Here is an 11069-nt window from a genome sequence, read left to right on the forward strand (position 1 = left end):
CCCCATGCAGGCGCAGACAGGGAGGGGGCATATGGGTCACTTGGTCCAGGCCTCTGGTTCCAAAGGGGGCCTCGGTCAGCATATTCACAATTGTATATCTATATTTTCCATTTTGTCTTTATATGCTGATACGGTTCAAGCCTTGAAATAAAATTATTTGTGAAAATTATTTATATACTTACTTATTTATAAGACTTCCTTTATCCCCAGGGTAAAAAAAAAAAAAGGGGGGGGGCAAATCATCTACCTGGCCCGGGCCTCTGCCTGGCTCTGCAAGGCCCTGGCCCCATGCAATACAGGAATCTCAGCTAAATCATCCATGGGAGATGGCCGTTGAACCTCTCCTTAAAAACCTCCAAGGAAAGAGTCTGCAACCTCCTGAGGAAGACCATTGCCTCGCCTTTTCTCATGGATGGGCTGGCCCCATGGCCAGCTAGGAAGTCACCCTCTCTTTCTCTTCGTCAGACCCTTCTATGCCCCAGGTCCTAACCCAATTTCCATGCCTCTTCCACCTTCCTTTTCTGCCCCCTCCCATTTTCACCGCCCCCCGCTTCCCCTTCTCCCTTCCTCCTTTCCCTCACTTTCCCTTGCACACAGAACACTCCCATTTCCATGCCTCTTTTTCTCTCCTTTTCTGCACCCTCTCTGTTGATGGATCTCAACCAAAACTCTCTGCTACTGGCTGCTTAGTCCATGTAGTCCAGGATGACGACTCAGGAACATAACTTGCTGAACAGTAATTTGATTTGTATTTGCTTTTACAGTGGTACCTCGGGTTAAGTACTTAATTCATTCCGGAGGTCTGTTCTTAACCTGAAACTGTTCTTAACCTGAAGCACCACTTTAGCTAATGGGGACTCCAGCTGCCACCACACCACCGGAGCACGATTTCTGTTCACCCTGAAGCAAAGTTCTTAACCCGAGGTACTATTTCTGGGTTAGCGGAGTCTGTAACTTGAAGCGTATGTAACCCGAGGTACCACTGTATTATATACAGAGCATAGCACAGCTTTGTACAAGTTACTACAGTCATGCCTCAGGTTGAAGTTGCTTCAAGTTGAGCGCTTTTGGCTTGCGCTCCGCGGCGACCCGGAAGTAACGGAACACATTACTTCCTGGTTTCGCCTCTTGCACATGCGCAGACGATCAAAATGACGTCACGCGCATGCATGGAAGCGTCGGATTGCGGCACGCACAGGCGTGCAGACGCGGGTTGCGTTTACTTCAGGATGCGAATGGGGCTCCGGAACGGATCCCGTTCGTATCCAGAGGTACCACTGTATATACACAGACTCGATTAAACTCTATATACCAACCTCTGAACTCCAACACCAAACTACTGTGTCATGCTGCTTATAAGGGAAAACTCTTAGCCAATCACCACCTGTTGCTAGGTTTCCCTATCTCCAAGCGGACTTTCTCAAGTACTCTTACTTAACTTGGCTTCTTGCCAACTCACTAATTGTCCACTTCAAAGCTGCAGTTTCTCACAAACCTCAACACTCTCTTGCACACATGAACACCCCCCAACCCATGATGATATACATTACTGTATCTTTAAGAGGCATAAAAACTTAAGAGCAGGCCTGGCATTTAGTTTGTTCACTTAAAGAAGGCTATATTTTTATATATATGCTTTACACATATGGGTGTTTGCTGTTAATGAAACAACTGTTCTAAATTAGTACATTAAATCTGGAACTTCATGTTGAAGACAGTACACAGTACTTGGAGTGAAATACATCATGTGAAGGTACTAACTATAGAATATTTGAGTGCTCTGTGTTCTTTATCTCATGCAAGGCAGCTGAAGAATGGAGGAGGGAGATGTTTGAATATAGTGAGAAGAGAGAAACATTGACATACTCATTTTCCCCCAATGGTTCCTCTTGCTCTTCCACATCATTGCAAATACCCCCTTTAAACCTACCCACTTCCACCTGCCTCTTCCCCAAGTTGTCCACCTCTCCAGATTTCTCCCCCCCTCACCTGAGCCCTAAAACTTTGTCTCTCCCACATATATATCTCCCTCCCATATTTCCCCCAATTCCTCCAACTGCCACCTTTACTCCCACCCTTTCTAACCCGCCCCTTCCTCAATTCCTCTTTTCTCTTCCCATTACCAAAGGACTAAAACTGTCACACACAAAGAGAGAGACCTTTCTCCCATCAATGTCTCATCTTATGCCCCTCCCATCATTTACTGTAGACCCCAGTCCCCTCCTTCCTGCCCCCTCCTTCTTTCCCCACCACTGCTGGTGCAACCTTGGGAAACAGCCAATTGAAACAGTGTGGTGATGGACTATAGCCTGGGTAGGCAAACTAAGGCCTGGGGGCTGGATCCAGAACAATCGCCTTCTAAATCTGGCCTGTGGACGGTCTAGGAACCAGCATGTTTTTACATGAGTAGAATGTGTCCTTTTATTTAAAATGCACCTCTGGGTTATTTGTGGGGCATAGGAATTCGTTCATTCCCCCCCCCCCATTATAGTCCGGCCGCCCACAAGGTCTGAGGGACAGTGGAGCGGCTCCGTGCTGAAAAAGTTTGCTGACCCCTGGACTATAGCGTAGAGCAGGGGTGTCAAACTCAAATTCATCGGGGGCCGCATCAGCAGTTTGGTCACCCTCAAAGGGCCGGTTGTATCTGTAGGACTATGTAAAGGACATGTAAAGTGGAGGTTTCCCATGTAGAACGGCCGGCGCCGCTAGAGGGCAGACGTTCTCTGGCTTGTAGGCTGCCGCACACGCGCTGTGCCAAAAAATAAATAAATGCGAGAATAAAAGGTGAAAGCTGGCGGCCGGCGGCGGCTACACGGGCCACATGACGAGGTCTGGCGGGCCGGATTCGGCCCGCGGGCCTTGTGTTTGACACCCGTGGCGTATAGAGATACAACACCCGAGTAAGAATGCTCCTTGGTTGATCATCCACTTAATTCAAAAGGCACAACAGCAGATCATTGGCCAGCCGTAACTTTAAAAAGGCCATTTATAACTGAAATTGCAATCTGTGCATTAGCGGGCAGACACAAAAGGGTTTAGGATTTCTGTTTGCCTGATGTGGGTGGGAGGAAAAATCCCTTGGAGCCTGTCAGCAGTGACTAGCAAGGAGTCGGGGGGGGAGGGGGGCCGACTGTCACAGGCTGTAACAAAGAGACAAAGAGCATGGCTGATTTCGGTGCTGTGGGTCCAAATGCAGCTGTGCCAACAGGAGAAGCAAGAGAGCCTTTTGGAGTGTAATGCTGGAAAGTCTCTCCACCCAGATTCAAGTTGTATATAGGTGTAAATGAACCATATATCATAAAGACACTGCGGTCTCTACTGTGCCTCATTTCCAAAAGGAAACATGGATCCTGGAATTTCATGCACTGCCTGGAAGAGATTATTGGAGTGGTGTGTAACAATATCAATGGAGTTTGGCCTAGATGGCTGGGGAAATCTTGCAGCTGAAACCCTACCTTTGCCATAGTAGGAGAAGCTGTGAATCTGGCAGATTCCACAAATGTTCATGTATCTGAAGGAATTGCGTGGATCAGGGAGAGAGCGAGCGTTTCATGAAGCTCAGCCATCGCTGTGGTTCTCAAAGGCAAAGGTCCTCATGTTTTGTGTCTGACATTCAGAGCTCGGCAGGATGGCAGTTTAGCAAAGGCTGCTCTGGCAGAAGTTCTGAGGGCTGAACTCTCTGGCAGCCTTCCGGAGAGAGCAGCAGCCAAGCAATTTTTAAAGTGCAAATATTTGTTTTGATTTCACATCCGTCAGACTTGGGCAAGGGATAAGGGCATCTCCAGCCACTCCTTTGATTAAATTGCTGGCAGAATTAAAGAGCAGAAAAGATGCTTCTGTGGAGTCTGTGTACCTGAATTCTGAGTAATCTCAGGATGATGAGAGGCACCGTGGAGCAGAATTAATCTGGATCCTAAGTAAATTTTATTTTACCTGTGAAACCAGGGGGTGCTTTTCTTACCATTATCCTTGCTCCACTAGAGTTCTTAACTCCCATAGCAAAGCAGTTGGGACATGGCTGAAGATGAATGCCTTGGAAACATAAAGTGCTATTTATACACATATAATGCTCTTTATGAAGGCTGATCGCCGAAGAATTGATGCTTTTGAATTATGGTGCTGGAGGAGATTCTTGAGTCTCCCATGGACTGCAAGAGGATCAAACCTATCCATTCTGAAGGAAATCAGCCCTGAGTGCTCACTTGAAGGACAGATCCAGAAGCTGAGGCTCCAAGACTTTGGCCACCTCATGAGAAGAGAAGACTCCCTGAAAAAGACCCTGATGTTGGGAAAGATGGAGGGCACAAGGAGAAGGGGAAGACAGAGGACGAGATGGCTGGGCAGTGTTTTCGAAGCTACTAACATGAGTTTGACCAAACTGTGGGAGGCAGTGGAAGACAGGAGTGCCTGGCTGTGCTGGTCCCGAGGGGAGGTTACCGTGAGATGTAGTCAGAGTCCGGTCCTGGATCGAGGGTCTGGAGACTGTCCACCAAGGGCGAAGCAGGGTCCAAAGCAAGAAGCCAGGCGTGGAAAAACAGGTCTGGGTGCTGGCAGAAACAGGTTTCCAATGTCGTTGCTCCTGCAACCTGGGACTGGGCTGACTGGCCTTTATCTCCTCTGACGCCTAGGGCGGTCCCGGCCCACAGGTGACCCGCCTCTCCTGGCCTTAAGGCGAGCACTCCTCCTCAGAGAACGTAGTTCCCTCCACCTCTCTGCCCTGAGCCTCTGCAGCTCAGGAGAGGCTGGAGGGTTACTGGACCCAGGGGCAGCTTCATCTTCCCCTGACAGGGCTGGGAGAGGCGCACCTGCAGGCAATGGGCCCTCAATCACCTCCGGAGCCAGATCGGATTCAGCTGGTGCCTGCTCCTGAGGATCCGGCACAGGTGCAGGCCCTTCAGATTCAAGCCCCTGCCCCGGCTCAGCCAGCCCTGGAGGCAGGGACTCATGTGCAGGCTGGGACTCCTCAGGTTCAGATTCTGAATCAGATTCCCAGGCCATCACACTGGTGTGCTCTGGTCCATGGAGTCACGAAGAGTCGGACACGACTAAACGACTAAACAACAACAACAAATGTTCTTTATACATTACATTCAATGAGTGCACTGTTTGTGTACACAAATAATTGAGCCATACTCTTGTACAGCAATTCCTATGTAATGTTCATTGAGTATACAGTCTGTACACACAAGAGCTGAGCCTTGCAAAGGAACAAGCATACCCTTTGACACAAACACTTGCACATTTGTAGAGGCAGTTTGTACTTGTGTTCAGTTTTACATGTGGACAGCATGTAAATAACACTGGGCAACAATTTTTTACTTTTTGAATGTTGTCTAGATTTCTACAACTGATTTAGGGTATTTTTGCACTGCTGAATCAGGAAATGGCATCTGTTTCTCTCCATCAGGTCAGGGTTTCTGTAAACTGAATGGTGGGCATTGATAAAGATAAGTACAGTGGTACCCCGCAAGACGAATGCCTCGCAAGACGGAAAACCCGCAAGACGAAAGAGTTTTCTGTTTTGGAGGCGCTTCGCAAGACGAATTTCCCTATGGGCTTGCATCGCAAGACGAAAGCCCATAGGGAAATGCTGGCGGTCGGGAGCAAAGACTTTCGCCCACAGCCGGCCTTCAGAAGAGGACCTCTTCTGAAGGCCGGCGGGGGGCAAAAGTCTTTGCTTCCCCCGCCTGCCTTCCCCCCCCCGCCTGCCCCGGGCGATCTTAAAATGCTGGCGGGCGGGAGCGAAGCGTTTGCTGCCGACCCCCAGCATTTTAAAATCTCCAAGGGACAGCAGAGAAGTCTCTGTCCCGGGGAGATTTTAAAATGCTGGGGGTCGGCAGCTAACGCTTCGCTCCCGACCCCCAGCATTTTAAAATCTCCCCCTGTCCCGGGGAGATTTTAAAATGCTGGGGGTCGGGAGCGAAGCGCTGCCGACCCCCAGCATTTTAAAATCTCCCTGTGTCCCGGGAAGGTTTTAAAATGCTGGGGGTCGGGAGCGAAGCGCTGCCGACCCCCAGCATTTTAAAATCTCCCCGTGTCCCGGGGAGGTTTTAAAATGCTGGGGGTCGGGAGCGAAGCGCTGCCAAACCCAGCATTTTAAAACGCTGTTCCGAAGGGGGGGTGGGGGGACGGGGACACCTGCCCCAGCCGCCCCACTTCGGAAAGCTGTTCCGAAGTGGGGCGGGGGGGCGGGGACGCCTGCCCCAGCCGCCCCACTTCGGAAAGCTGTTCCGAAGTGGGGAGGGGGGGCGGGGACACCTTCTGAAGGCGGGCAGGGGGCAAAAGTCTTTGTCCCCCCTGCCTGCCTTCCCAGGGGCTTTTAAATCGCCCCGGACAGCGGAGAAGTCCTCCGCTGTCCCGGGGCGATTTTAAAATGCCGCCCGCCAGCATTTTAAGATCGCCCCGGACAGCGGAGAAGTCCTCCGCTGTCCTGGGGTTTTTTAAAATGCTGGGGGTGGGAAGAAAAGCCCTTGTCCCCCCCCTAGCCTTCAGAAGAGGTCCGGGGACAGACTGTCCCCGGACCTGGTCTGAAGGCGGTTTCCCTAGGAACGCATTAATTGATTTTCAATGCATTCCTATGGGAAACCGTGCATTGCAAGACGAAAAAACCGCAAGACGAAGAGACTTGCGGAACGAATTAATTTCGTCTTGCGAGGCACCACTGTACACGTACATTGCATGTTGCTTCACCATTTTTCAAACTTCAGGGCTTGAACTTCTGTTTCTTGGAACTCCTGGAATGCTCAGCAGCACGGAGGTCTCTCTTCAGAGTCCAACAGTAGCCAGCCATCATGACTGCGTCCCAGCGACCCTGATACCTGGTCTCCATCTCTTTCATGTCCTGATGGAATCTCTCCCCCTGCTCGTCACTCATTGAACCCAGGAAACCGGTCCATATGTGAAAATAAGTAGTGCATCTTGATGCTCATGTTGCAGCCCAGGTTTCTGAAAGCGGTCAGCATGTTGTTGACAAGTTCTGCATAGTTTCTGGCCTTATTGTTGCCAAGAAAGTTCTTCACTACCAGAACAAATGCCTTCCACGCTTCCAGTTCCACTTCGTTCATTGAGTTTCCGAACTCTGGATCTCTGATGAGCTGACGGATCTGAGGACTGTCAAAGATGCCAGCTTTCAACTTCTCCATGGTCAATCCTGGAAAAGCCTGGCACAAGTAAATGAAGCAGTCACCATCCTTGTCCAGAGCCTTGGTGAACTGCTTGATTAAGCCAAGCTTGATGTGCAGCAGTGGGAAGAGTATTCTGTCTCTGTCCACCAGAGGGTCGTTGATGGCGTTCCTTTCTTTGCAAGGCACCAATTCCTCCCGCACAGGCCAGTCCTTCTTCGTGTAATGCTGAGCACGGTCCCTACTATCCCACATGCACAGAAAATATGGGTACTTGATTATTCACCATCTTCAGGTCAACACAAATAAACCACTTATGCTGATCATAACCAATTTTCTCCAGCACATACTTCACCGCTTCATAGTTCTCCTTCAGTGTACTCGAGTGACCCAGGGGTATAGAGGCAAACTGATTGCCGTTGTGTAGCAGAACACATTTCAGTGATCACTTGCTGCTGTCAATGAACAGTCTCCAATCTTTGGGTTCGTACTGTGGCACTCCAAGCTTGAGCAGAAGCTGCGCAATATCTGCACAGTACACCAAGTTCTTCTCTTCTGAGAAAAAACGGAGGTACTCTTGATGCCTGTTGCACAAGAAGCTGATGCGAGCACTGTCAGAGAGGAGGTTTTTTCTCTTCAATCTGGATGCCAACAGTTCGGCAGAGTCCTTTGACAAGCTGAGGTCGCGAACTAAATCATTCAACTCCTTTTGGGAAAATGGATGTGGAACATCATCTTCAAGAACCACTTCTTCTTCTTCATGTCCTTCAACACTGGAGGCATCTTCGTCACTAATGTCAGGAAGTTCTCCAAAGATAGGCACTGGAATTTTATCACAATGAGCTACAGGACGACGTGCTGATTGAAGTTCAGGATACTTCGTGGAGCGGCTGCCCCATTAACCTAGTTTTGATCCCCCAACTTTATGCTTTGCTGGACCAATTTATGGAAGATTTCGAGGTTTTATGACTTCAAACTGATCCCTTTTCGACATAATCACCCAGAACTATTGGACCTGAATACTTCTTGACATTAAAATAATCATTTCCAATCAAAACAATTATTTGACAAGGCATTTTACCCCCACCAACTTCTTCTAAAATGCTCCACACAAGCGTACATGTGAACAAAAACGTAAAAAAGAAATGTGGCCATAGCTCAAAAACTTGACCTGATTGAGCAAAACCAATGTGATTTTTGGATTCAGCGCATCAGATTCATCCTAAATCAGCTGGAAAAACGCAGATAACAAATTTGTTGTTGACCAGTGTAATCTGACCCATGTTTGGCACAGGTGGAGAGATGGTAGATCATCACCATTATTATCTATTTATTTGCACACCACTTTTCCACAAAATTGTGCCCAAAGTGGCTCGCTCACAACCTATCAAATGAACAGTTAGGTATAGCAATTCAAAAAAATGTATATTAGAAACAATCTGAAACAACACAATCAATAAATACAGAAACAACCAACCCACACAAGTTTGTATAAAACAAGACAAATAAGCCAAACTAAGTTGACAGCTTTAAACAGGAGAGAGAATAATGCCTAACACAGAAATTAAAAATGATGTACAAAACATCATTGAATTATAAAACTGGAAGGGAGTTGGAAGGGACCCTGAGGGTCATCTAGTCCAGCCCCCTGCGATGCAGGAATCTCAGCTAAAGCATCCATGAAAAATGGCCATCTGCTTGCTTTGGCCCACTCTTCCTTCTGTGTGCCAAGGATATGCATGGAGGGGAAGGCATGAAGAACATATGTGGAATAAGTTTATTTGCCACAATGTGCCTCACCTTCAAAATCCCCCATACTGGAGCATCTGTATCTTGAGCTCTGAAAAAACCACTGATGCAGCTTTTAAAAGAAGAAAGAATAATGAGAGACCTTTCAGAAGGTGCATGCTGAGCAGTGAAAATGAATTTTTATCAGACATTTCCCAGTCTGATAAAACTTGCAGTGGTTACTTCATATGGATAATTGATTGCCCCTCCATTTGCTGTTTCCTACCAGCCACAAGCTTGCTGTGAGATGCAGCTCCCTGTTGTTCTCATCTGCAGATAGGAAAGTAAATCCGGAAGGAGTGTGAAATAATCAAATAAAAATTCAAAACATGTGCATGTGCAGCCACACACACACATGCGGAAAGGGGTGCATCTCAGTGGCAGAGCATCCATTTTGCGTGCAGATGGTTCCATGTTCAATCCCTGGAATCTCCAGAGAGGACTGGAGAAGACTCATACCTATTTGCCATAAAAATCTGCCGGTTAGTGACCGTAGACCATTTCTGGTTTTGAATAGTAGTCAAGCTGCCTGTGAAACTGCAATACTGTATAGAACAAAATTTAAACCCAATTTATTTATTTAAAAAGGGACCCTGCACCACCAGAGTGTCAAAGCTTCCCCACTTCAGATAGCCACCTGGCAAGAGTGGAGTGCAGAGAGTCTTGTTTTGTCAAGGGCAGGGCTAGTGGTGTGGCCCTGTAATCTATTTCCACACACCTCTTCATGTGAGCACAATCTTCTGCTAACCATGTTCTGTTGGGTGAATATCCACTGATTGATATTCCGTTCAAGAATTGGTCTAGTCTTCTTCTAAAGCCATTCAAGCCTTCACCATTCACCACATCTTGTGTCATTGAGTTCCATAAGGTAAACTTGTTTTGTGTGAAGAAATATTTCCATTTGTCTGTTCCTGAATCAACTGCCGATCAGTCATTTTCACTGAGTGCCACCTCAGTGAAATTCTAGTATTACAAGAGAGGGAGAAATTATTATTTTCATATATTTTCTCCACCATTCCTAATAAACCCCTCTTTTCTCATCTTTCTTCCCCCCTCCCCCAACTAAGAAGGTTCTGCCTCCCCATGTTTTACTATAAAAGGTTGTCTTTGGAATTTAGGAAATAGGGGGTGTGAAACACTTGGACAGTTAGTTAGAAATCTGATTACTAGTCCAATGCAAAGATTGCATACCAATGCAATGTTCTCTGTCAATCATTCATGCCCTTGAGTTTCTTATTGCTGCACCCTTCCTGTCTCAGCTGCCTGGGCGATTTCAATCAAGGAGGAGGGAAGCTTGACAAATGGAACTTTCTGTGCAATTGTGGCCAACCAATCTGATGTGTAGCTACCTGGAGACCCACCAAAAGCCATCCAGCTTTGGAGAAATTAATGCTTTGTGGATTTACACTCAGCCAATCAATACTTCCACTTTCTGAAGTGATTTTACATTTCTCGTTCCACTGACAGCTTCTCCTGGTCAAGCTTTTATGAATGAGTCTTTGGGGCCATTTGATTTAGTAAGAGTCAAAATTATAACCCTCCCCCATTTTTCATGGCTCCCATTTCCTCTCACATCAGCAGTGAGAGCTGATTTTCTGCGCTTGTCCCATGGCATGACTGCATGCTCAGTGACATGCTAGGGCTGACTGACCGGGTATTACTTTTAGAAATGGCTTCCAACAAAGGTCCCTGTTAAGCAGAGACAATCCTCAGTTTCTGGTCTCTGGTAAATCACTGTCTCTATTTTGTCAGTGGCTACTAGGCGTGGTAGGGACGCGGGTGGCGCTGTGGGTTAAACCACAGAGCCTAGGACTTGCCGATCAGAAGGTCGGCGGTTCGAATCCCTGCGATGGGGTGAGCTCCTGTTGCTCGGTCCCAGCTCCTGCCAACCTAGCAGTTCGAAAGCACGTCAAAGTGCAAGTACAGTGGCGCCTCGGGTTACATGCACTTCAGGTTACATACGCTTCAGGTTACAGACTCCGCTAACCCAGAAATAGTGCTTCAGGTTAAGAACTTTGCTTCAGGATGAGAACAGAAATTGTGCTTCAGTGGCACAGCAGCAGCGGGCCCCATTAGCTAAAGTGGTGCTTCAGGTTAAGAACAGTTTCAGGTTAAGAATGGACCTCCGGAACAAATTAAGTACTTAACCCAAGGAACCAC

The sequence above is a fragment of the Podarcis vaucheri genome, assembly GCF_965113315.1.
Source record: "Podarcis vaucheri genome assembly, chromosome: 15".
NCBI classification, from domain to species: Eukaryota; Metazoa; Chordata; class Lepidosauria; order Squamata; family Lacertidae; genus Podarcis; species Podarcis vaucheri.